The sequence below is a fragment of the Pogoniulus pusillus genome, chromosome 30, assembly GCF_015220805.1.
Source record: "Pogoniulus pusillus isolate bPogPus1 chromosome 30, bPogPus1.pri, whole genome shotgun sequence".
NCBI classification, from domain to species: Eukaryota; Metazoa; Chordata; class Aves; order Piciformes; family Lybiidae; genus Pogoniulus; species Pogoniulus pusillus.
The window spans coordinates 2,074,685-2,101,315 of record NC_087293.1 but is presented as its reverse complement, the minus strand read 5'-3'; the positions used below and the strand labels follow the sequence as shown (position 1 = coordinate 2,101,315).

The window sequence follows — 26,631 nt, the reverse complement described above, 5'->3', positions numbered from 1 at the left end:
CAAAGATCATTGCACCAGAGAAGAGACTGCCCAAGGCTCTCGTCCACAGCGCCAGGTGGAGCACAGAGCTCCAGAGCAGAGACTGAGGACAGGACAAGGAGCACTCCTCAGGACAGATGAGCCAGCACCTGGGCAGTCTAAGGTGAACATAACTCTGATGAGGCTTGAAAGCTGCCAGAGACAAAACCCTTGGCTGGACAAAACCAGCCCAGTGGCGTGGCCCCAGCAGGGCCATTTTTACATTCTTAGCAATCAACAAAGGCATCGACTGGGAGCTTTCAGCACCTCCCCAGGTTTGTACCTGCCACTGCACCCAGCCACCACACAGCATTTATTGGTCACTCATTTGCAGTGTTCAGAGAGGGAAAAGTTGCTCTTCTCAGACAGAGCACAGGGCAAAGGCAGGCAAAGCCTGGCACTCCTTTCTAAATCCTGTCCTGCCTGGTCAGCTAAAGGAAGAGTTGGCACCAGAAGCCATGAAAAGCTGCAGGCACAAAAGCACATCCAACCCCACGCAGTCTGCTCTGCTTTGAGACACAGAGAGAACATATTTACAATAGAACAGAACAAACCAGGTTGGAGGAGACCTCCAAAATCATCCAGTCCAACCTATCCCCCAGCCCTAGCCAGTCAACCAGACCATGGCACCGAGTGCCTCATCCAGGCTTTGCTTCAACACCTCCAGGGATGCTGACTCCACCACCTCCCTGGGCAGCCCATTCCAATGCCAATCACTCTCTCTGCCAACAACTTCCTCCTAACATCCAGCCTAGACCTGCCCTGGCACAGCTTGAGGCTGTGTCCCCTTGTTCTGTTGCTGGTTGTCTGGGAGAAGAGGCCAACCCCACCTGGATACATCTTCCCTTCAGGTAGTTGTAGACAGCAATGAGGTCAGCCCTGAGCCTCTTCTTCTGCAGGCTGCACACCCCCAGCTCCCTCAGCCTCTCCTCATAGGGTTTGTGTTCCAGGCCCCTCACCAGCTTTGTTGCCCTTCTCTGGACACCTTCTAGCACCTCAACATCTCTCTTGAACTGAGGAGCCCAGAACTGGACACAGCACTCAAGGTGTGGTATTTATGTCATTGCATCCACTCTCCCCTGCAGGGTGGCTCTTATGCATAGCAAAGCCTGCAGAAGGTGAAAAGGAAGCCCTGGAAATTGCAGTGCAATTCATACCATGGATCCCCTAGGTCACAAACCAACATCTTGCATCAGCCCTTTACCATTTACTCAGCAAGAGTAGAATGAACTAAGCACTGCCTGTGGAAAAAAAAGCTATCAGCTGACAGCTCCAAGTCCAGGTGTGAAATTCCTGTCTCAGTTTGCTCCAGCAGGGAACATCCCAGCAGCTCCTTCACCAGGTACTCCAAACCCAAAGTCCCTACACCAATGCCACCTTCTTCACCTCAAGCAACTCACATTGTCTTCATGTAGAAAGGAGATTGTGGATTCTCCTGGAGGTAGGCCACTCCAGAGAGGTCCACCCAGAAGATAAATGAAAAGCCAACAAAATGTCAACATGAAATAGAGACTGAAGCAAGCAAAACTGCTGCTGATATTCGGGAGCAGAAACCACATGCCTCTTGCCTGAACAATTTCCAAACCCTCAGTGATGTTTAATGTGGAAAAAGTCATAAATGTACAAAAGTTACTTCTAAACCCCCAAACACAGACTTTCTTACTTAGGGCTTTGATGAATGAAGTGTGCTGTGTCCTGGCGTCACGCTTGGCAGGCTGAAGAGCCTCTCTGCTAGGTGGAATTGATGGCAGTGCATGGCCACTGCTGGGCAGCAGCCTGGACAAGGGCCCTGCAGGCTCCTCACAGCCTGTTGCTGTTGAGTGCTCAGCAAGATGGAATATAGAATGGTTTGGGTTGGAAGGGACCTCCAGAGGTCAGCCAGTCCAGCTGGCAGTTTCCTGGTAACCTCTGCAGAAAATATGCCAAGGTTCTCAGACTTGGGAGAGGTTCAGGCTGGAGGTTAGGAGGAAGTTGTTGGCAGAGAGAGTGATTGGCATTGGAATGGGCTGCCCAGGGAGGTGGTGGAGTGGCTGTGCCTGGAGGTGTTCAAGCCTGGCTGGGGCACTTAGTGCCATGGTCTGGTTGATTGGCCAGGGCTGGGTGCTAGGTTGGACTGGATGAGCTTGGAGCTCCCTTCCACCCTGGCTGATTCTATGGTTCTATGATTCTAACTCCTCTGTACTCAGCAGAGACATCCTCCACTAGAGCAGGTTGCTCAGAGCCCTGTCCAGCCTCATCTTGAAGATCTCCAGGGATGGGCTTCAGCCACCTCCCTGGGCAGCCTGTTGCAGTGTTCCACTGAGCTCACAGTGCAGAACTTGTTCCTAACATCCAATCTAAATCTGCTCTGTTCTCACTTCAAACCATTCATCCTCTCACTGCAGGCCCCTGCAAGCAGTCCCTCTGCAGCCTGCTGCAGCCCCTTTCAGGTACTGGCAGGCTGCTATTAGGTCTGTCTGCAGCCTTCTCTTCTCCAGGCTGAACAAGCCCAGCTCCCTCAACCTGTCCTCACAGCAGAAGTGTTCCAACACTCTGGTCATTTTCGTGGCCCTCCCTAGGCCCTCCATCAAGTCCATGTCTCCTGTTGTGAGGCCTCCAGAGCTGGGCACTGTAGTCAGAATCACCAAATCACAGCAGGAACCAGGCTGGCAAAGAGCTTCGAGGCCCCTGAGTCCAACCTATCACCTAACACCTTCTACTTTACTGAACCATGGCACTAAGTGCCTCGTGCAGCCTCCTTTGAAACACCCCCAGGGATGGGCACTCCACCACCTCCCTGGGGAGCCCATTCCAATGCCAATCACTCTTGCTGTGAAGAACTTCTTCCTAACATCCAGTCTAAACCTGCCCTGGCACAGCTTGAGGCTGTGTCCTCTTGTTCTGTCCCTGGGTGCCTGGCAGAAGAGCCCAACCCCACCTGGCTACAACCTCCCTTCACATAGTTGCAGAGGGCAATGAGGTTTCCCCTGAGTCTCCTCTTCTCCAGGCTGCACACCCCCAGCTCACAGGCTCACAGGATATTAGAGGTTGGAAGGGACCCAAGGAGATCATCCAGTCCAACCCCCCTGCCAGAGCAGGACCACAATCTAGCACAGATCACAGAGGAACACATCCAGACAGGCCTTGAAAGGCTCCACAGAAGGAGACTCCACAACCTCTCTGGGCAGCCTGTGCCAGGGCTCTGGGGCCCTTACAGGCAAGAAGTTCCCCCTTGTGTTGAGCTGGAACCTCCTGTGCTGCAGCTTCCATCCATTGCTCCTTGTCCTATCCCAGGGAGCAGTGAGCAGAGCCTCTCCTCCCCCTCCTGGCCCCCAGCCCTCAGATAGTTATAAACATTGATTAAATCCCCTCTCAGCCTTCTCCTCTCCAGACTAAGCAGCCCCAGGTCCCTCAGCCTCTCCTCATCAGGCAGTGCTCCAGGCCCCTCATCATCCTCGTAGCTCTCTGCTGGGCCCTCTCCAGCAGATCCCTGTCCCTCTGCAACTGGGGAGCCCCAAATTGAACACAGTATTAAAAAATGAGGTCTCAGCAGGGCAGAGTAGAGGGGAAGAAGACCCTCCCTTGATCTGCTGGACACAGTCGTCTTATAACACCCCAAGATCCCATTGGCCTTCTTGGCCCCCAGGGCACATTGCTGTGCCATGGATGTTCTCCCCCAGCACTCCCAGGTCCCTCTCCACAGGGCTGCTCTCCAGCAGTCACCTCCCAGCCTGTGCTGGTGCAGTTTGTTATTCCTCCCCAGGTGCAGGACTCTGCACTTGTCCTTGTTGAACTTCATCTGGTTCCTCTGTGCCCAGCTCTGTCTGCCCAGGTGTCACTGCATGCCTGCACAGCCTGCAGCTGTCTCAGCCAAGCCTCCCAGCTTGGTGTCATCAGCAAACCTGCTGAGCAGACTCTGTCTGTGCCCTCATCAATGTCATTGATGAAGATGTTGAACAGGGCTGGACCCAGCACTGATCCCTGGGGGACTCCACTGGTCACAGCTCTCCAGCTGGACCTAGCACCACTGATCACCACTGTTTGAACTGGTGACCAATGGAGCTCCCTCAGTCTCTCTTCTCTTTGTTTTCCCATTCCAATTCCAGTCACTCTCTCTGGCAAGAGCTTCCTCCTAACATCCTCCCCCAGCACAACTTGAGACTGTGTCCCCTTCTTCTGTTGCTGCTTGCCTGGCAAAAGAAACCAACCTGGTTGATTCTGTGATTCTGTGATTCAAAGTCCAACCATTAGCCTAACAGTGACAATTCTGTAGCAGCATCAACTCCAGATTTACCCCACTGACTTCCAGAGGACTGCTGAATTGCAGTGTAACAACCAGCTGCATCTGGCCCAGTGACAGGTTCTGAAGGTGAACCTTTGTAGAGTAAGGTTATAGGTAGGAGGTGTTCCAGAAAAGCCTGGCTGAGGCACTTAGTGCCATGGTCTGGTTGACTGGCTAGGGCTGGGGGATAGGTTGGACTGGATGAGCTTGGAGGTCTCTTCCAACCTGGCTGATTCTATGATTCTCTCTCCCTCAGTGCACACAGGGCTGTGCTCCAGCCCCCTCACCAACCTTGGTGCCCTTCTCTGGACGTATTCAAGCAACTCAACATCTTTTACTCCAGATGAGGTCTCAGCAAAGCAGAGCAGAGGAGCAGAACCACCTCTCTCCATCTGCTGGCCATGCTGCTTTTGATGCAGGCCAGGATGTGACTGGCCTTCTGGGCTGCAAGCTCACACTCTTCTCCTTCCATCAGTGGTGCAGCACCAAAAAAAAAAGCATTAAATGATAGTAAAAGGATTTTAGAAGCTGTTGTGCATTGTTCTTTTGTGCTCTCATCTCCCACCTGTCCTGCAGCTTCTGCCCAGTTGAGCAGGAGACAATGTGTGGATAAATCAGACACAAAGCAGAAGTGGCTCACATAAAGCAGAGCAGACAAAGGTATTCCAAAAGGGCACAGGAGTTAAGCAAAGGATGCTCCAGTCTCCTGTCTCCTACTCTTGCTTTGCAGACGTTTCCAAGGGTGTTCCAAAACTGTATTTAAAATTAAGCTTTTAAAGTAAACAGTTTGTGCTGGGAGCCAAGAGCACTGCAGTGCCAAGAGAGAAGGCTCTGTCTGGCACATGCACCACTTTCCAAGCAGGAAATCCAACAAAGCATTTAATACAACAGACATCATTTGACAGTCTCCACTCAGACGCCCACTTGGCAGTGGCAGTAAGCAGCCTTCCATCGAGTGCATCTAACAGCGCTGCTCGCCTGACTCACAGCATCACAGTATCACAGTATCATCAGGGTTGGAAGAGACCTCACAGATCATCAAGTCCAACCCTTTACCACAGAGCTCAAGGCTAGACCATGGCACCAAGTGCCACGTCCAGTCCTGCCTTGAACAGCTCCAGGGACGGCGACTCCACCACCTCCCCGGGCAGCCCATTCCAGTGTCCAATGACTCTCTCAGGGAAGAACTTTCTCCTCACCTCCAGCCTAAATCTCCCCTGGCACAGCCTGAGGCTGTGTCCTCTCGTTCTGGTGCTGGCCACCTGAGAGAAGAGAGCAACCTCCTCCTGGCCACAACCTCCCCTCAGGTAGTTGTAGACAGCAATAAGGTCACCCCTGAGCCTCCTCTTCTCCAGGCTAACCAATCCCAGCTCCCTCAGCCTCTCCTCGTAGGGCTGTGCTCAAGGCCTCTCCCCAGCCTCGTTGCCCTTCTCTGGACACGCTCAAGCATCTCAGTGTCCCTCCTAAACTGGGGGGCCCAGAACTGAACACAGCACTCAAGGTGTGGTCTAACCAGTGCAGAGTACAGGGGCAGAATGACCTCCCTGCTCCTGCTGGCCACACCATTCCTGATGCAGGCCAGGATGCCACTCCTTGTCATGCAAAACACTAACGGGAGGGTCTTCCTCTTCTGAAGTCAGCTGGGACTGGAAACGTAGGCTGACAGCTCCTGGTACACAACCGTGCAGAACATCTGAGAACCACCCTTCCGAGGTGGAAGCAGAGAGGAGAGCACTGGACAGCAGAGCTCCCCAGGCTTCCCGCTCCGAGTCACAGCTGCACACAAGGGATGCCCATGGGAGCCGCAGCCGTGGGGAGCACAGGGAGGCAAAGCTAACAATGATGCTGTGGGAGAGGCTGGCTGGAAGAGGCCAGCAAGCCTGTAGCTGCCCTCTGGGCTCCCCGAAGGCAGTGGCTAGTCATAGAATCACAGAATCAGTCAGGTTGGAAGGGACCACAAGGATCATCTAGTTCCAATCCACCTGCCAAGGGAAGGGACATCCCAGGCCAGAGCCTCATCCAGCCTGGCCTTAAACACCTCCAGCCATGGGGCCTCAACCACCTCCCTGGGCAACCCAGTCCAGCCTCTCACCACTCTCATGATGAACAACTTCTTCCTCACATCCAGTCTGAATCTCACCACCTCCAGCTTTGCTCCATTCCCCCCAGGCCTGGCACTCCCTCACAGCCTAAAAAGTCCCTCCCCAGCTCTTTTGTAGCCCCCTGCAGATCCTGGCAGGCCACAAGAAGGTCACCTCAGAGCCTCCTCTTCTCCAGACTCAACACCCCAAAATCTTGCAGTCTCTCCTCACAGCAGAGCACAGCAGAGCTGCTGCAGCCTCTGAGCATCCTCCTGGCCCTGCTCTGGACACTCTCCAGCATCTCCACATCCCTCTTGTCCCAGGAGCTCCAGAACTGGATGCAGTACTCCAGGTGGGGTCTCAGCAGAGCAGAGTAGAGGGGCAGAATCCCCTTCCCTGGCCCTGCTGCCCACACTTCTCCTGATGCAGCCCAGGCTCTGGTTGCTTTCTGGGCTGCAGGTGCACACTGCTGGCTCCTGTTGAGCTTCTCCTCCAGCAGCACCCCCAAGTGCCTCTGCTCAGGGCTGCTCTCCAGCCACTCACTGCCCAGCCTGGAGTTGTGCTTGGGATTGCCTGGACCCAGCTGCAGGACCTTACACTTGGTCTTGTTGAACCTCCTGAGGTTGGCTTGTGCCCACCTCTGCAGCCTGCCAGCAGACACAGAGCTCGAGTGCTGTGTGCTGTGTTCAGCAGAACACAGCTCAAGTGCTGCTACCTGAGCTGGTTTTGGGGTGGGGTGGGGGTGTTTGTTATTTGTCTAACTGTGCAATCCTTAACTTTTTTAAAACTAGGATCTTCTCATCTTCCTGCAGCAGTGAGAGGTGTGCAGTCTCCACTGGTGTGAAAGAGAGCTGCAGTAACTCATTTGGCTGCACAAGGCACTGCTACTTAGGATCATAGGACCACAGGATGTTAGGGGTTGGAAGGGAGCCAAAGAGAGTCCACCCCCCCTGCCGGAGCAGGACAATCCTATCTAACACAGGTCACAACTTACTTGACATAAACCCCAACAAAAGAAGGAGCAACAGCTACAAACTGGAACAGAGGTGGTTCTGCCTCAACATGAGGAGAAACTTCTTTACAGTGAGGGTGACAGAGCCCTGGAGCAGGCTGCCCAGGCAGGTTGTGGACTCTCCTGCTCTGGAGACTTTCAAAACCCGCCTGGATGTGTTCCTGTGTCAACTACCCTGGGTGATGCTGCCTTGGCAGAGAGGTTGGACTCGATGATCTCTGGAGGTCCCTTCCAACCTCTAAAGTTCTGTGATTCTGTAAAGCTGCTGAAATATGCTTGCTGGGAAGCAGGGAAGGGAGCTGGGGGGGAACAAAACCAGTGATGTGTGAAAGCTGCTAAAAACGTGCACATACTTTTTGCTTGTAAGTATTTGTGTGCCACCAGATCCTTAAGACTGCCTTAACTAGGGGCAGCTGAAGGCTCCTAGTTGACCTAGGCAAGTCGGATCTGCTGAAAGAGACTCCAAGCTGCAAACATTACATCACCATCTCATTTGTCTAAGCACACTCCTGAGTGCTCATCCAAAGCCTTGCCCCTGCTCAGAGAGCAGGCATCTCCCCACCACTGGGGCTGTCTGAGCAGGTCCTGGTAGTTGTTGTCCTCATTTCTAACAACCAGTGGCTCGGTTTTCCTTTCTGTCCTCCTGCCCCTCAGTGAATCAAGCAGGCTGCCAGTGGCTGGAGGCCAGCTTTAGCCCTCTCACTCTGACAGCACTCTTTAATTTTGCTGCTCAAGCACTTCTCCCGGGACAGGTGCCCAGTAAGTGCTGTACAGAGCAGAGTTTACTACTCACAAGAGGAAGAATTTCAGCAACACTACCTCATAACATCCTTGACAGGGTTTTTCTTAATCACTCTTCTTGCAGCCAAGCACTTTGGGCATGTCAGCCCTCTGCAAGGTACCTCCAGCCCACTCCAGGATGCAGTTTCTGTGCTCCTGCAGTGAGCACTGCCTCGGGGCTGGTACCGTCCCAATCCATAGCAGCATCCATCCTGGGATGCTGGGAAGCAGTGATAGGAGGCTCCTTAAAGCCAAGCAGTTACAACTAAAGCATGTGAGGAAATCCATCCCTTTACTCACCCACTGCACCATGCTTGCTTTCCTTAGGGCTGGGTCAGGACAGACCCAAACCCTTTGTGCCTCAGCAGTCACCTAATTCCTGCCCAGGCTGCACAGAGCAGTGTCCCCCCAACAGCTCCTGAAGCAATCTCTCTCTCTCTCTCTCTCTCTCTCTCTCTCTCTCTCCCTCTCTCTCTCTCTCTCTCTCTTTCACTGTTTGCATATTTTGCTATTTGACTTCTAACAAGTTCTCTCCCCAAGATCAGCAACTTCTACCTCATCTCAGTGGCTGGTGCAGCGAGGTCAGAGCCTGCACACACAGCCAAGTGCCACACACCTGCTGCAGGGAGAATCAGTTTGCCTCCCATGTGAGCACCGAGGCATTCTTCATCAGTGGGAGCTTTGTTCCACTCGCCAGCTCATTATCAATTGCTGCTTCTGTTTCTTACCCATTTGCAATGTGCCTGTGCCTTCAGAGCTCCTGTACAGCCCCCAGCAACCCAGGCACTGCTCCAGTGCTCCAACCTGCTGCTTGTTTGCAAGCACCTTCCCTGGTTTTCCTATCCTTCTCCTGGGATGCTGCGGCACATTTTCCTCTTTGCTTCTCCTCAGCTATCCTTTCCTATCCTGTCCTCACACCTCTTCAAAATTGCCTGCCAGAACAATCCAATGTGCCACTGGCTCTGGCACAGCAAGGATCTCTGAGCCTGGAGCTGCTATGGAAACATGAGAAGTGCTGAGGAAGGACTCAGGGCTCCTCACCAGCACGCTGGGGGCACACCACCTGAAGCTGCTATCACAGTGCCTCACTTCCTGCTTCACTCAAGGCAGAAGGTAAATTGCCACATTCTATTTTGGACTGTGGAGCACAGAACTATGCTGAAAAAAATCCTTCCTAAAGTTAAAAAAAAAAAAGGCTTCTTTCTCTGGGAGAACACTGCCACAGCTGCCACAGCTGCCACAGCTGCCACAGCTGGCTCTTCGAGGCATGGAGTCACACAGTTGGGGCTGGAAGGCACCACAAGGAGCAGCCAGTTCGAACCCCACTGCCATGGGCAGGGACACCCTAGCCTGGAGCAGGCTGCCCACAGCCTCATCCAGTCTGGCCTTAAACACCTCCAGCCATGGGGCCTCAACCACCTCCCTGGGCAACCCAGTCCAGCCTCTCACCACTCTCATGATGAACAACTTCTTCCTCACATCCAGTCTGAATCTCACCACCTCCAGCTTTGCTCCATTCCCCCCAGGCCTGGCACTCCCTCACAGCCTAAAAAGTCCCTCCCCAGCTCTTTTGTAGCCCCCTGCAGATCCTGGCAGGCCACAAGAAGGTCACCTCAGAGCCTCCTCTTCTCCAGACTCAACAGCCCAAAATCTTGCAGTCTCTCCTCACAGCAGAGCACAGCAGAGCTGCTGCAGCCCTCTGAGCATCCTCCTGGCCCTGCTCTGGACACTCTCCAGCATCTCCACAGCCCTCTTGTAATGGGGGCTCCAGAGCTGGATGCAGTACTCCAGGTGGGGTCTCAGCAGAGCAGAGTAGAGGGGCAGAATCCCCTTCCCTGGCCCTGCTGCCCACACTTCTCCTGATGCAGCCCAGGCTCTGGTTGCTCTCTGGGCTGCAAGTGCACACTGCTGGCTCCTGTTGAGCTTCTCCTCCAGCAACACCCCCAAGTGCCTCTGCTCAGGGCTGCTCTCCAGCCTCTCACTGCCCAGCCTGGAGTTGTGCTTGGGATTGCCTGGACCCAGCTGCAGGACCTTGCACTTGATCTTGTTGAACCTCCTGAGGTTGGCTTGTGCCCAGCTCTGCAGCCTGTCCAGGACCCTCTGGATGGATCCCTGCCCTCCAGCCTGGCTGCTGCACCACACAGCTTGGTGTGGGCAGCAACCTTGCTGAGGCTGCACTCAGTGCCTCTGACTATGGCACCCACAAAGATACTGAACAAGACTGGTCCCAGGCCTGATCCACTGATCCCTGAGGGACTCCACTTGTCACTGGCCTGCACTTGGACATGGAGCTATTGACAGCCACTCACTGGGTGCAGCCATCAAGGCAGTTCTTTATCCATCCAGTGGTCCACCCATCAAACCCATGTGTCACCAGCTTGGAGACCAGGATGTGGTGCAGGACAGTGCCAGAGGCCTTGCTCAGGGCCGGGTAACTGCCATCAGTTGCTCGCTGGTTGCTCACATCAGTTGGTTAGGAATGAAGACTACAGTGGCACAGTGTTCAGATGGATGAAGCTCCTCACTAGTGTGATGTTGTGCTCTCTTTCTCACCTACTCAGCTTCAGCTGCTCACCACTGTATACTAACACAATTTTTTCCCTAGCTGGAGGGCAGGGATCCATCCAGAGGGAGCTGGACAGGCTGCAGAGCTGTGCCCAGGCCATCCTCATAACATTCAACAAGGTCAGGTGTAAGGTCCTGCACCTGGGTCAGCACAGTCCCAAGCACAACTCCAGGCTGGGTGGGGAATGGCTGAGAGCAGCCCTGAGGAACAGGCCCTGGGGGCCTGGGGTGATGCAAAGCTCAACAGGAGCCTGCAGTGTGAGTGCAGCCCAGACACAACCCTGTGCTGGGCTGCAGCAAGAACAGTGTGGGCACAGGGCAAGAGAGGGGATTCTGCCCCTTGGCTCTGCTCTCCTCAGACCCCACCTGGAGTCCTGTGTGCAGTTCTGGAGCCCCCAACACAAGGAGGACATGGAACTGATAGAGCCAGTCCAGAGGATGCCATGAAGATGCTCAGAGGGCTGCAGCAGCTCTGCTGTGAGGACAGGCTGAGAGAGTTGGGGCTCTGCAGCCTGGAGAAGAGAAGGCTTTGAGGAGATCTTATAGCGGCCTTCCAGTATCTGAAGAGGACCTACAGGAAGGCTGGGGAGGGACTAATGACAAGGTCTGGTAATGACAGGTCAAGGGGTGATGAGTTTAAACTGGCAGAGGGGAGATTCAAACTAGATGTTGGGGTTACAGTGAGGGTGGTGAGACACTGGCACAGGTTGAGGGTGGTGAGACACTGGCACAGGTTGAGGGTGGTGAGACCCTGGCACAGGTTTCCCAGGGAGGTTGTGGAGCACAGAAGCACCCAATGTGATCAAAGATCACATTGGGTGCTTCTGTGCTCCTCAACCTCCCTGGAGGTGTTCAAGACCAGGTTGGATGAGGCCTTGAGTGACCTGTTCTAGTGGGAGGTGTCCCTGCCTATGGCAGAGGGTTGGAACTGGACAATCCTTGAGGTCCCTTCCAACCTAACCCATTCTATGATGCTATGATGTTAACAAAGCTGTACTCTCTACACGAGCACCAAGAGCCTCCAACAGACCTCCCTTCTCTTTGCTAAATCAACATTAAATGGAGCTCTGAAAGTGATTCTGAGTTACCAAACGCTCCAAACACAGAGCCCAAGAGACAAGAGTCCACCTGGCTTTGGGACAACAGAAACTCTGGCATTGTTTCCAGCAGCACTGAGAGCACAGCCAGGTTACAGTGCACCACTGGCACTCCTGAACCCCGAGTTCCTCTAAGGAAGGAAACAGTCCTTAGCCCAGGCTCGAAGCTTTCTAGGGAAGAGACATAAAAGTTTGTCCTGCTGCCACACAGACTTTGTTTGGAGACTAAGTATGCCTGAGTATCTTGTTAACATGCCCTAGGATCTTGAAAGCCAACCCTTTGCAGTAAGAAGTGTGACAAAGAAACAAGCTGTTGACTGGAGGGAGGAAAGGCTGCACGCCCCGAGCGCTGCAACCCCAATAAAGGTGCTTTCTGCAGGAACAAAGATCACAGTGTCACAGTATCATCAGGGTTGGAAGAGACCTCACAGATCATCAAGTCCAACCCTTTACCACAGAGCTCAAGGCCAGACCATGGCACCAAGTGCCACGTCCAGTCCTGCCTTGAACAGCTCCAGGGACGGCGACTCCACCACCTCCCCGGGCAGCCCATTCCAGTGGCCAATGACTCTCTCAGGGAAGAACTTTCTCCTCACCTCCAGCCTAAATCTCCCCTGGCACAGCCTGAGGCTGTGTCCTCTTGTTCTGGTGCTGGCCACCTGAGAGAAGAGAGCAACCTCCTCCTGGCCACAACCACCCCTCAGGTAGTTGCAGACAGCAATAAGGTCTCCCCTGAGCCTCCTCTTCTCCAGGCTAACCAATCCCAGCTCCCTCAGCCTCTCCTCGTAGGGCTGTGCTCAAGGCCTCTCCCCAGCCTCGTTGCCCTTCTCTGGACACGCTCAAGCATCTCAATGTCCCTCCTAAACTGGGGGGCCCAGAACTGAACACAGTACTCAAGGTGTGGTCTAAGCAGTGCAGAGTACAGGGGCAGAATGACCTCCCTGCTCCTGCTGACCACACCATTCCTGATGCAGGCCAGGATGCCACTGGCTCTCTTGGCCACCTGGGCACACTGCTGGCTCATGTTCAGGTGGGTATCAATCAGCACCCCCAGATCCCTCTCTGTCTGGCTGCTCTCAGCCACTCTGACCCCAGCCTGTATCTCTGCATGGGGTTGCTGTGGCCAAAGTGCAGCACCAGCACTTGGAGCTCTTGAACTCCATCCCCTTGGACTCTGCCCATCTGTCCAGGTGGTCAAGGTCCTGCTGCAGAGCCCTTCTGCCCTCCAACCCAGCCACATCTGCCCCCAGCTTGGTGTCAGCTGCAAGCTTGCTGGTGACTGACTCAATGCTTGTGCACAGGTGCCTGCTCCAACTGCTGCTGCTTCTGTCAGCGGTGCTCTGGCACCTGGGCAGCAGGGAGGTTTGAAGCAAAGAGCCTCCTCTGCTTAGCCTCTCCGTGCCTCAGCAGTTCCTCAAAGTTCCTGAGCTCCAGGAGAGCTGCCTGACTTCCTCTGCGCCGCTGCCTCCGAGCTGCACTCGCAACGCTGGCGGCCTGTGTACTTCAGGAATGTGGAAAACTGGCACGGTGGGGCCTGTGACTCAGCCCAGATGATGTGTTGGGACATGACTGAAGTTAATTAAAAGGAGCTTAAGACAGACAGACAGAAAAGAAAAAAAAAAAAAAAGGAATCTTCTGAAAGAGCCAATTAATTACTAGTTGTGACTGCAGATGCCAGCTGTGCCACACCGCAGCCTCGCTCCAGCCCCTACCACTCACCCCACAGCCTCTGGACCCAAAGCAAACCCACATGCAGGGCAGCCTTTGGGAGCTCTGGGCCAATGCCCCGTGCCAGAGCTGGGTAGAACTTGACTGAAAGCAGCAGAATGGGACTGTTTACACCCCCGGGTTTGTGTGAGGGCTTAATGCCAGACAGAGACACAGCAAACAAACAGTATCCGAGGTGGCATGTAGAAAAGCATGGACTGCTGCAGAGCAAGGCTAAACCTGAGACAATCATCTTTGTGTGCAAGGACTGGAAATGGAAGGATTGGCTCTGCCTGGATGCAGGGTGAGGGAGAAGGGAATGAATGTGACCGATTCCATCCTCTCTATTGCATGAGAGTGATCACTGTGCCAGGGCAGGTCTAGGCTGGATGTTAGGAGGAAGTTCTTGCCAGAGAGAGTGACTGGCATTGGAATGGGCTGCCCAGGGAGGTGATGGCGTCACCGTCCCAGGAGGTGTTGAAGCAAAGCCTGGATGAGGCACTTAGTGCCATGGGTCTGGTTGACTGGCCAGGGCTGGGTGCTAGGTTGGACTGGATGAGCTTGGAGCTCTCTTCCAACCTGATTGATTCTATGATTCTATGATTTTCAGAGCTGCATGAGGCAACCACACTAAAAGAAACATAATTTCCCAGAACACACTTCATGGAATCACAGAATCATAGTCACCACTTCCAGGCTATTTCCTACAAGGAATTCATGCCCTCCTTAGCAATTCCATAAAAGTCTAAATTCCTTTAAATTCACCAAGACCAAATTCCATGTCCTGAGTCTATGGCCCCAAAGCCATACGACCCAAGGACAGCAAAGCAGCGCTCACATCCATGAGCAACCCACTCACTTCCCATTCCTCTACAGCTAGGAAGGCTCTAGAGAGGGACCTGGGCAGGCTGGAATGATGGTCAAAGGTCAGTTGTGTGAGGCTTAACAGGGCCTTAACAAGGGCTGAGTTCTGCAGTTGGGTCACAACAGCCCTATGCAAGGCTACAGGCTTGGGGCAGGATGGCTTGGAAAGCTCCTTGTCCGAAAGGGACCTGGGAGTGCTGGTTGACAGCCATCTGAAATGTGTTAAGGTGGCCAAGAAGGCCAAAGACATCCTGGGCTGGATCAGCAATGGTGTGGCCAGCAGGACCAGCACAGAGATTGTGCCCCTGTGCTCAGCACTGGTGAGACTGCACCTTGAATACTGGGGTCAGTTTTGGGCCCCTCGCTACAGGAAGGACATTGAGGGGCTGGAGCAGGTCCAAAGAAGGGCAACTAAGCTGATGAAGGGTCTGGAAAACAAGGCTGGTGAGGAGCAGCTGAGGGAGAAGGGATTGCTTGGTCTGGAGAAAAGGAGGTTGAAGGGAGACCTCATTGCTCTCTACAGCTCCCTGAAAGGAGGTTGGAGTGAAGCAGGGGTCGGTCCCTTCTCCCTAGTATCAAGTGGTGAGAGGAAATGGCCTCAGGTTGCACCAGAGGAGGTTCAGATTGGATAGTAGGAATAATTCTTTACTGAAAGAGAGCTCAGGCATTGAAAGAGGCTGCCCTGGGAGGTGGTGGAGCCACCATCCCTGGATGTGTTCAAAAAGTTGTATGGAGGAGGCACTCTGGGACACAGTTTAATGCCCGGGGTGGTGTTGGGTTGATGGTTGGACTCGAAGACCTTGAAGGTCTTTTCCAATGCAAACAATTGTACAATTTGATGATTCAGGTAGCACAGTGCCAGGGCTACAGCTGAGCAGAGACAGGAGCAGGCCTTGCCACAGACCACACTGTACCAGCACCTGGACCTTCCCAGCTCCAGAAGAGCAGCCCCTACCACGCTCCGTCAGTACCAACACGGGTGTTTAACAGGAGGCTGCAGGCTCTCAGAAAGGGGACTTTTTCCTGTGGCTCTCTGTCATTTCAGAGGCTTGTGGCAATTAGAGCTGAGAAGGCTTCTGTGTGTGTGTGACTGGCACGGCTGCTCCCCCGGAGGGGCCAGCAGCCTCCTACCCTGCCCAGCGCTGCGGGCCCCACACCTGCGCGCACAGCTCAGCCTGCACGTCTGCCTTGGCAGCCCCTGTGGCATTCGCCGGGGTGGGGGTGGGAGGACCACGGTGTCATTTACAGGCAGGTTGAGCAAACCAGGTGCAATCAGTTTGGGTTTGGCTGAAGAATCCTCCACCCTTCTCAAGCTATTTAACCCCTGCGGTGCCAAACCTTTATGCATGCCCAGGACGATAAGAAGATTGGTCTGCAGAGAAGAAATCTTCACCTCAACCATCACTCCCAAGTTAAGATCCATTGCCTCAAGAGAGATAGCCAGCACCCCAGCTACTGCACTGGGAAAATGATTTTAGCCAAAGCTATTAAATCTCACATAAATATCACAAAACATCTGAAAATGGCTCCATTGCCCTCCTGCAGGCCAAGCTAAAATGATGCCCAAAGACCCTTTAAAGAGCACAGCACAGAGACTGATGTGTTGCAGGTGCAACAGGCAAACCCACATCACCCTCCTGACTCCTCTCCAGAGGCTGCAGGAGCTCTTCTGGTGCTAGCCTGGTGGGTGTGGATGACCATCCTGGACAGACTCAGGAAAGGTTTGCTGAGACCCAGCGTTTGGGAAGTGGTCTGGAGGGACCTGTGCTCCACACAGCTTTGAAAATAAGGCTCCCACTCACACAGCAGCATCTATGCTGGAACATAAGATGAACTGTGGTGTTTCTGAGCAGCACACACCCCAAAGCAGTTCACATGCAGCTCAGGCAACGACTTACAGCACAGGGGCTGCAGAAGAACAAGGACCACTGGGGAACCCAAGCCTTCCACAGCTGGAAGCAGACCAGAAGTACCACTGAACTTGGACTCCACACCACGTTCAGTCCAGCTCTACCCCACAGTAAAGAGACAACTTGGGACCCATGGCCCAGAAATCACTCTCTGGAACATCGATCTTTTGCCTTCCAACCCACATCTGTGGTGGTTTGTGGAGTGTACATCTTGCAGTTCTCTGACACAGCACTAGAACAAGGGGACACAGCCTCAAGCTGTGTAGTGGGAAGTATAGGCTGGATGTTAGGAGGAAGTTCTTCACACAGAGAGTGATTGGCATTGGAATGGGCTGCCCAGGGAGGTGGTGGAGGCACTGTCCCTGGAGGTGTTCAAGAAAAGCCTGGATGAGGCACTTAGTGCCATGGTCTGGTTGACTGGCTAGGGCTGGGTGCTAGGTTGGACTGGATGATCTTGGAGGTCTCTCCCAACCTGGTTGATTCTATGATTCTATTTTGGTATGCAACTTGTAGGTATGGGCCAATTACCCATCCCTGAGCACAAGGGTCTATAAAGTCAGTTAAAGGCTGCTTACTCCTGACTCAAAACTACTACTGTCTAAACAAGTCCTTAACACGGAAGGCACTATGAGAACCCCCTGACGGTAGCTGTCCCGAGCTGCGGGGGACCTTTCTGCAGAAAGCCCTGGAGCAGCAGCTTTAATTCCAGCTCCATCTTCCAGTCGCTCTTCTAACCCGTTCAGAAAGGGCTGCAGAAACACGGGAGGGACTCGTCGGGGGGGAATCCCGAGTGAAAGTCGCTTAACACCTCGCTGGATCCTCGCCAAATGCAGTTTTAAATGAACATCTCCAAACTAGCACGAAACATTCTCGCTGGGTCCCGCGGGGGTCAGGGCGGCAGCAGCGCAGGGGCGCAGGGCAGAGCTGCCGTCCGGCACGGCGGGAGGGGGTTGGCTGCTCACCTCTGCCGGAGGCTGCAGCCCGGGGAAAGGGGCACCGCTTCCAGCAGAGGACAAAGCCGCGGACCCCGCAACAAAGGGCACTTTTCAGCAGCGCATAAAGAAGCAGGGCCTGGCTCTGCCCCCCCGAGCCAGACCCCACCCCTCGCAGCGGAGGCCTCGGCCCCAGCGCCAGCCAAATCTAATCAGGGCTGACACAGCAGACGAGGCGGACACCGCTCGCCCCGGGCGCTGCCGCCGCTGCGCCTCGCCCCCGGCCCCCGCTCAGCCCCCTCGCTGGGAGAGCTGACACCGGCCCCACGGCACCGGCTCCGCGGGCAGCCTGGCCCTGGGCTTGGCTCCTGCCCGTCACCCACCTCCGGGCGGGCACGCAGCGGCCGCAGCCCTGCCAGCGCCTGCGGGGAGCGGGGAGCCCTTTCCTCCTGCCGGCGTGGAGCTGCTGCCGCAGCGCTGCTCAGGGCAGGGCAGAGCCGCCCACGGCCCCGCGGCAGGGCAGCAGCGCCAGCCAAGGTGCCCTTTCCCTAGCACCCTCCGCAGCAGCCGCTGCCAGCGGGCGCTGTGTGCCCGGGGGAGGCTTTGCCCCCAGCCCTCTCAGTGTAAGGCACAGCCCAGCACTGGCCCAAGGACAGAGGGACCGGGGCAGGTCCTCAACAACGCAAGTTTCCCTTCGGACGGGAGAAAACCCCCCAGAGCTTGAAATGAGGTCGTTTAAAGCACCGCTGGGACAAACAAGCCGGCGCTGAAGGTAGAAAGCAGCTCAAAGCAGTCAGACCTGTCTCGTAATAGCAGGCGAGGCTTAATACATCCTACAATTGCCCCTCCTGCGTTACCTACTCCTCTCCTCGGGTCAGGCTCGGTATGCTCCAGAGCAGGCAAGGGAGGCTGAATAAGCACTGCTTGAAAGGGACGAGGCAGGAATTCACCCAAGTGAAGAAGGGGAGGAGGAGGAGGGAGCACAGGCTGTTTTTAGAAGTACTGGCACCACCTTAGTCTGCAGCGGCCAGGAAACTGGTTGGAAGCCCCAGGACTTGAGCAAGACCCCCAGGTTTGGGAGCCAGAGGAGGAAGGGACTTGGCAGAAAATCCACTGCAAAGCAAGGAATCACTTCTGCAGCAGAATATTCAGCTCGGTCCTGCTGCAAACAAACCTTGCCAGATACTTGATTATGCCACCAATATTTTAGTGCTCCAATTCCTTGCTCTAGTACCACGCCACGAATCTTCTTCCTCCACTTCTGCCTTCCATTTGATACTTTCCTGACAGCTTTCCTCTAACCCCAGTCTTCCTGCACTGCCCTGGGGCCATCACTGTGCTTGAAGCACCAAGAGCAGCCGGCATCCCATCCCCCTGGCTTCCAGCTGCCCACCCTCATTCCTCCCACACTTGCCCTTCGGGCACTGTTGTCCCACCCCCTCCTTTGAGAGGCTGTGGCTGAAAGCACATGGAAGGGTGAAAACAACCACTTTGGTCTTCCTGGGGTTAAAGATAACGATGCCAAGCATCAAAGAGTCAGCTCAGGGAAATTTTGGCACCATGCAGGAGTCTGAGATAACCTGGCTGATGCATTGCTAAACTCACTGCCTGGGTTTATCTTTATGCTTCCTCTCCAGGACTGGCTGAATGCAGCACACACCATGGCACAGCTTGGTATAAAGCCCAGGGCAGCTGGAATGTGTGCGAGGAAACAGAGCAGATGGGGGAATATTACAGCACTGCATTCATTTTCTTATTGGCTTGCAACACAGAAGGAAAGAAGGAGGCTCAGTATGAGCTAACTGATACCTACAGTACCACAGTGGAGTTTGTCCATCTGCAGTGAGTTCCCTGTGCCAAGAGTTGGTGGTATCAGTGTAAATCTATGGGCAAAGCCTCAGGGCTTTACACCCTGTGCCAGCTAGAACTCTGAGAGGAGGCAGTGCCACCTCAAATACACACAGGCATCTGAAAGCTTCCCTGTGCAAACGACAGCCCTGTCCTAACTTCCTGAATGTGTTTGTCCCGTTTGAAATCACAAAAAACCCTAAGCAGAACAATTTTAACCAGTAAAAGATGTTCTCCAGGGCAGAACAATACTCTGAATAATTTCCCTTCCTTATATTCCATGAAAACAAAAATAACCCCTTTAGAAAAGCTACAGTCAGAGACACAAAAGAGCTAAATCTACACTCGAGCTGTGGTCCTGTTTCAACATGGCATCTCCTAAGGCTGTCAGTTCCAGCCTAGCTCTGAAGCTCTGTTGCCAGACTGAAAGTCTAGAGCTAAAACATAACTACCCTGGAAATGTCTCATTAATCAACAAATGCCTGTGTAAAACATGCACTGGCATTCACAGCTGTCTTTTAATTACCTTCTGCATTGGAAGGGAGCATAAACATATCCAAATCCACTTGGGGGATACTAAAAATGAGACAGAAGAAAGCAAGTCCCCAGTTTAGGAGGGACATTGAGATGCTTGAGCGTGTCCAGAGAAGGGCAACGAGGCTGGGGAGAGGCCTTGAGCACAGCCCTACGAGGAGAGGCTGAGGGAGCTGGGATTGGTTAGCCTGGAGAAGAGGAGGCTCAGGGCAGACCTTATTGCTGTCTGCAACTACCTGAGGGGTGGTTGTGGCCAGGAGGAGGTTGCTCTCTTCTCTCAGGTGGCCAGCACCAGAACAAGAGGACACAGCCTCAGGCTGTGCCAGGGGAAATTTAGGCTGGAGGTGAGGAGAAAGTTCTTCCCTGAGAGAGTCATTGGCCACTGGAATGGGCTGCCCAGGGAGGTGGTGGAGTCGCCGTCCCTGGAGCTGTTCAAGGCAGGACTGGACGTGGCACTTGGTGCCATGGTCTGGCCTTGAGCTCTGTGCTAAAGGGTTGGACTTGATGATCTGTGAGGTCTCTTCCAGCCTTGGTGATACTGTGATACTGTGAAAGTTCACTTGGGGCCTGATACTTGCTGTACCAGGTCTGAAGTCACACAGGAATGACCCCTCCAGCAACAGTTCTTGTTCCAGACCTTTTGTAGAATCACAGAGTCACTGAGGCTGGGAAAGACCTCTGAGATCATCAAGTCCATGCAGCCTATAACCTAACACCATGACATCAGCCAAACCATGCCACCAAGTGACACATCCACTCTTTTCTTAAAGACTCCAGGGATGGTGACTCCACCACCTCTCTGGGCAGTCCATTCCAGTGCCTCATCACCTTTCCATGTAGAAGTGATTCCCAATGTCCAACCTAAACCTCCCCTGGTGCAGCCATGCCCTCTTATTCTGTCACAAGTTGCCTGGGAGGAGACCCTGTCCCCCACCTGACTACAGCTTCCCTTCAGGTAGTTGTAGAGAGTGATAAGGTCCCCTCTAGGTCTCCTTCAGACTGAACACCCCCAGCTCCCTCAGCCTCTCCTCATCAGACTTTCCCTCCAGCCCCCTGCCCAGTCTCATCGCTCTCCTCTGGATCCACTTCAGCACCTCAGTAGTATTCTTGCAGTGAGGGGCCCAGAGCTGCACACAGTGCTCGAAGTACAGGGCAGAATGACAGACCTAGTGCTGCTGGCCACACTGTTCCTGACACAGGCCAAGATGCCCTTGGCCTTCTGTGCCAGCTGGGCACACTGCTGGCTCATGCCCAGCCAGCTGTCACCCAGCACTGCCAGGCTGCTCTCCAGTCTGCAGCTGCATGGGGTTACTGTGCCCACAGTGCAGGAGCCTGCACTTGGTCCTGTTGAATCTCAGCCCATTGGTCTCAGCCCAGTCAGGTCCCTCTGCAGCATCTTCCTACCCTCCAGGAGATCGACTCCCTTCCACCTTGGAAGGGTGGAAACATGCAGATGCAAGTTTACTGGCAGTAGACTCCATCCCCTCCTCCAGGCCTCATCATCAAGATGTTGAATAGAACCTTCTGTCCAGTGAATCCTCCTGCAGGCAGGAGCCTGCATTCTTCCCCTTTTTAGCATAGATGCTTGCACAGGGAAGACCTTCTGCCACCACAGCAAAGTGGGCACCAGCAGGCATGGAGAAAATGGCTTTGATCATGGCTAAAGGGGACAACTGATAGCAGAATAGTGCAAATTTTGTTCCTGGTTTCTTCCAGTTAAAGTCTGTGTCTTTGGGCCCATGCCTAGTTTTTGCAAGCTTGCTGGATTCCCATCTTGGCCTTCCTTCCACGTGCTCATTCTGGCCATGAGTATAAGGCTCCTGAAAGGCACCAGATGTTGAGGGGACTGGGGGGTGAGTTTGGTTGAACTCCCCTTGCAAACACAATAAAATGAGGGGAGAAGATAGGATTACTTTGGATTTGATTTCCAGCAGTGTATGACTAGGGCAGGGAGGTAGCTTGGTAAATATGCAGTCACCATCTCTGGAGGTGTTAAAAAAATGTGTGGACATGGCACCTGGGGACAAGGTTTGATGGCCATGGTGGACTTAGGCCAACCATTCAACTCAAAAATCTTAGAGGTCTTTTCCAACTGAAGCAATTCAATGATTGTGTGAAGTACATCCAGAGAGGGCTATGGAGAAGGCCAAAACGCATTGAGAAATCCAACAGAAAAGAAGCAAGAGGGATAGAACTTCCCAGTCATTAATGGAGTGAAGGAAATGGAGAGAAAGAAGTGCTCAGGACAACCTTTTTGTGGCCACAGCCTGGAACACGAGATTCAGGAGTTGAATCTCCAGGCAGACTGACAGCTGAAGTAATGGGTGAGAAAAGGGAGGACTGGAGATAGACCAGAGAGCAGGGCTCACTTGGTGGTGAGGCCAAACACTGTCCTGGAGCCTGTCTTGGTCAGCCACTGTTGTGTCACTGGTGACTTCACAGTATCACAGTATCACAGTATCATCAGGGTTGGAAGAGACCTCACAGATCATCAAGTCCAACCCTTTACCACAGAGCTCAAGGCCAGACCATGGCACCAAGTGCCACGTCCAATCCTGCCTTGAACAGCTCCAGGGACGGCGACTCCACCACCTCCCCGGGCAGCCCATTCCAGTGTCCAATGACTCTCTCAGGGAAGAACTTTCTCCTCACCTCCAGCCTAAATTTCCCCTGGCACAGCCTGAGGCTGTGTCCTCTCGTTCTGGTGCTGGCCACCTGAGAGAAGAGAGCAACCTCCTCCTGGCCACAACCACCCCTCAGGTAGTTGCAGACAGCAATAAGGTCTCCCCTGAGCCTCCTCTTCTCCAGGCTAACCAATCCCAGCTCCCTCAGCCTCTCCTCGTAGGGCTGTGCTCAAGGCCTCTCCCCAGCCTCGTTGCCCTTCTCTGGACACGCTCAAGCATCTCAATGTCCCTCCTAAACTGGGGGGCCCAGAACTGAACACAGCACTCAAGGTGTGGTCTAAGCAGTGCAGAGTACAGGGGCAGAATGACTTCACACTGTCTTTCTAGAGGTTTGGAGCATTCAAGAACCTTCTCCTCCAGAAGCCCCTCTGTGCCTGCATGGAAGGGCACTGTGACCAAAGTGAGCACAAGCTGCTGCTGGGAGGTGTGAAAGAAAAGGTGTGAGGATGAACATCAGGAGAGAAAGTGTCCGAGACACAGCCAAACTGCTCCTGGTTTGTGGGACAGGGACAATACGAGGAACAAAGGAGAACAGGGACCAAAGGAAGGCCCTCGAAGGAGAGCAGCTCTCTGAACTGCAGCTCTGCTGTCCCTCCAGACACAGACAGCGCCACAGAGATGCGCCCTGGCACGCACACGCACCAACAGCAAGCACACCCGGGGCTGGATATCCCTGCTTGCTTTAATTGGTCCCAGGTGAGGCATCAACAACCACATCTGGAAATTTTTATACCAATGGCAGGAAAGCCAATGACTTGGGTCACAAATATTTCACGCTCTCTGTTTGCCAGAAACACAGGACAAATGTGGTTTACATCTGCCTCCCTATAAATACACTCACACTTGCAGGGTCCTCAGCTACAGCAGATCGCTTCTGCATGCCAGGGCAGGGCTGGCCAGGGTGCCTCCCACCCCACACAACCTGGGTTTGGTCAGAAACTGCATGCTGGGTGACACCTGGGGTCCAGGTCAGGCTTATCGTTGGGATAAGGATGGAGAGATGGGAAAAACATCCTTACTGACTATAGAAGCAAAACGTAGGATCGGATTACATGGATGGGCACTGTTAAAAGCTGCTGCAGCCCTTCCAGACCCAGGCTCTCCAGGAGACCACAGGAGAGGCTGTCAGGCACACTCAGCTTCTGCTTGATGTGCAGACTCAGCACAGCTTCCAAAATCTCACCTTTCAAGGGGAAGAAGCCACCAGTGCTCCCTTAATCCCTTACTCTTCTGGCCTCAGCTGCTACCAGGCACGCTGAAGCACGGCAGTGGTGGCAGTGTGCTGCCACCTGAGTTTATCCACTGGTTGGCAAGAAGAGATTGTTCTGGTTTCTTGCCTGTGATGCAGCAATTCAAGCAGAGCTCTGCCTGATGTCATCAGTGCTACCCGGTGCGTGGTGGTAGTGCTGCAAAAGGCTGTACAAATTCTACACATCTCAGTAGTGAGAGCCTTTCTCTTGGGCAACAGAGCCTGAACTCAGAGCAAGTGCTGCCAGGAGCCTGCTTGCTTAGCAGTAGCAGTGTACTCAGCTTCCTGTTAGGAGTAAGCCTCAGGGTAAGCACCACACACCAACACTGCTGCAGTATGAGCTTTGCAGATGCAAAAGATGGGCACAGCTTCATTAGTGTGTCAGCAGTGCTCTTGGGAACAGACAGATGGATTGCTCCTCAGCACTAGTTCTTAGAAGAACCTCAGGATCTTTGGCTGTTTGCTCTTCTGAGCTGTCCTGCTAGTGGAGATGATGCTGTCAATCCTCTGCAGCAGATACTGCTTTAGAAGAACTGAGAGACCTGCTGAGTAATGGAGTGTGCAAGGAAGGCAGAGCTGGGCAGGAACAGCTTACACACTCCTAATGAGCCAACTCTGATCCTATCTATGGCAACTTTGTGTTGCTCCAGGGGTAAAGAGACTGCAGAGGTGACTTAACCAGATGTCAGAGGGAGTCTCCCAACACCCCCAAAGCCATCCATTTGGCATTTTTTCATCCTCTGTTACTGCCCTTGGCATAGTCAATGTGGCAGTAGCTATTTACAGAGCTCTGCCAACATCTGGCTAGCAGGGTCTGACAAGGGCCACTGCACCCCTAGAGCAGCATAGTGTCTGCAGCTATAAGCTCAGGATGATGAAGCTGCATGGCAGATTTAGATCAAAGTACTTTCCCCTCACTGAGGAGCCTGCCCAAAGCTACAGACACAGCTTTACCTACCTCTGAATGCCCACTGTTATAGAATCACAGAATAGTTTGGGTTGGAAGTGACCTCAAAGCTCATCCAGTTCCAACCCCCCACCATAGGCAGGGGCACCTCCTGCTAGAACAGGGAGCCACCAGAGCTTCATGCCATCAGAATCTGTAAGAGCAGAAAAAGCCAACAGCACTCAGTTTCTGCATCTCTTAGGTCTGGGCTTTTTTCTTACCCTGTGGCATGTAGCTAGGGCACCTGATCATATTTTCCCTCATCTAAAGCTTTAAAGCAAATTGGAAAGTTCCATGTGTGTCCAAGCAAGAGCTAATCACTCAGGCAGAACAGCACAGTAATAGACACATTGCCTTACAGTCAGTGGAATTCTAAAGGCAAAGCACTTAAAATTGACAAAAGGTCATTGCTTCTTTATTCAGTGTTTAATTAATGCACCCCACTTACCTCTAGCCCCCCTGATGCAAGAGGGAGCTGAACAGCTTGCTAATTTTGGTGGGGTTCTGAAAGGATTAAAGAACTGTGGTGAAAGAGAGCATCTCTTGGTCATTCATTCATTCATTCATTCATCAGATCCTTAGAGCACTCTGTCAAGCAGGCTAAAATGTGCAGTGCTGCTGGTCCCTGTCCTGTCCTCACAAGCCAGGAGCAGGTAGTGCCTCATTAGCCTCATTTGGTTTGGAGTTTTCCTTGGGAAGCCTTAGAAAGGGTCACTGCTAGAACAAGATCCCTGAACTGATCAGTGAATTCCTCACGGAGGGCTCACACTGTCCTCTTCTGGTGCTGTGGGACTTTCCTGGAGCCTGCATGCAGGACACAAGTAACATGCAGGCCCAGGAGAAACTGAACCAAGGAGGAGCACAAATGTTGGAGTCCTTGCCCTGAGTGCTGACAGACATTGCTGTGCTCTGATTTATCCTCTGTAGCCTTTTGAAGGGCACCCATTGAAATGACCTCTCCAGGGGTCTCCACCAGTGCTCATCTGGCATGCCACAGGTGTGAAGCCCTTGCTGCTCTTAACATCTTTTAAGTGTTCCAGCAGATGAAGAGATGAATTTCCTTTGTTCCTCAGAGGTGAAGTTTCTTTCATTTCCTGCACAAGGATGCAGTCCACACTTGTAGTAGAGGCAGCAGATGATGTAGGCCTAGAGGGTGGGAATGCATGGGATGGGCTGTCAGGTGGTTTTGCACAACTGATCAGTGGTGCCCCTTGGGCTGCACGCAGCTGGTAACAGCAGCACTCTTCTGAGGGGAGCTGGAGAAGAAAACCAGCCCTGCAAATCCCTTTGCTCTCAGCTCATGGACACAGTCCCCTTAAAACCAAAGCTGAATGAAAGGACCCTGATTTGCCTTATTTGCATATGTGATTATGTAAATCAACCCACTGCCGCTTATCCCGTGGCAGCAGAGCTGCTAGGCTGCAGAAGAGCCTCCAGGTCTGTGCCACAGAGAAGATTGGATTAGAGCAAGGGACATATGTGTGAAAACAGGTCCTAGCTGCATATTCCTTCCCTGCTCATCCACAGGCACGTCGGAGAAGAAGAGCTTTAACCCTTCAGTGTCAGCGAGGCAGGCAAGAGGAGAGCAGTGCAGCAGCTGGAGGGTGCCTAGATAGAGCACACTGCCGTTGTCTGAAGGTGTTCAAGGATAAGCTGCAGAAGTACTCTGTGAGCACTAAGGCAGCAGCCTGCTGTGTGTGAGGGTAGCGATCCTAAGCCACCAGATCTCAAAATGCTGAACGATTCCCAGCCCCAGGATAATCTCTTTCCCTTAGCACTGTTGCCTTGTGGTCTGCTTGCTGCTCACCAGCGTGCACAGTACCTACATGCTTCCTGAGCAGTGTGCTGCCAGCCAGCCTGCACCCCACTGCTGTCTAGGCTCTCTGCCTCCACACCTCCAGCCTTTCAGCTGCCACCCTGCAGATGCAGCATCCAGCACAACGCTTAGCTGCACTGCCCAGGTGCCCAGGATATGCCATAGCTCTATACCTCCTTGCTGGTATCAGGGATCAGTTTGGACATAAGGAGGAAGTTCTTCATAGTGAGAGTGATGAAGTACTTGAACAGGTTGCCTTAGGAGGTGGTGGAGATCCCATTCCTGGAGATATTCAAGTTCAACCTTGATGTGGCCCTGAGCAACCTG

The 26,631-nt window shown here is 53.5% G+C and overlaps 1 long non-coding RNA gene across 4 annotated transcripts in view; it reads right to left on the bottom strand.

Moving 5' to 3' along the window:
• LOC135188711 (uncharacterized) overlaps window positions 1–26,631 on the bottom strand; it is a 114,963-nt gene that overhangs the window by 8,340 nt on the left and 79,992 nt on the right. The window contains exon 1 of one of the 4 annotated variants that reach the window (XR_010307793.1): window positions 18,085–18,142. The exons of 2 other annotated variants lie outside the window; for them this stretch is intronic. This is a non-coding gene — a long non-coding RNA (uncharacterized LOC135188711). Of the gene's footprint in view, window positions 1–18,084; window positions 18,143–26,631 lie in introns of those variants that run through there. One more of the 4 variants, XR_010307794.1, reaches the window with a different exon arrangement.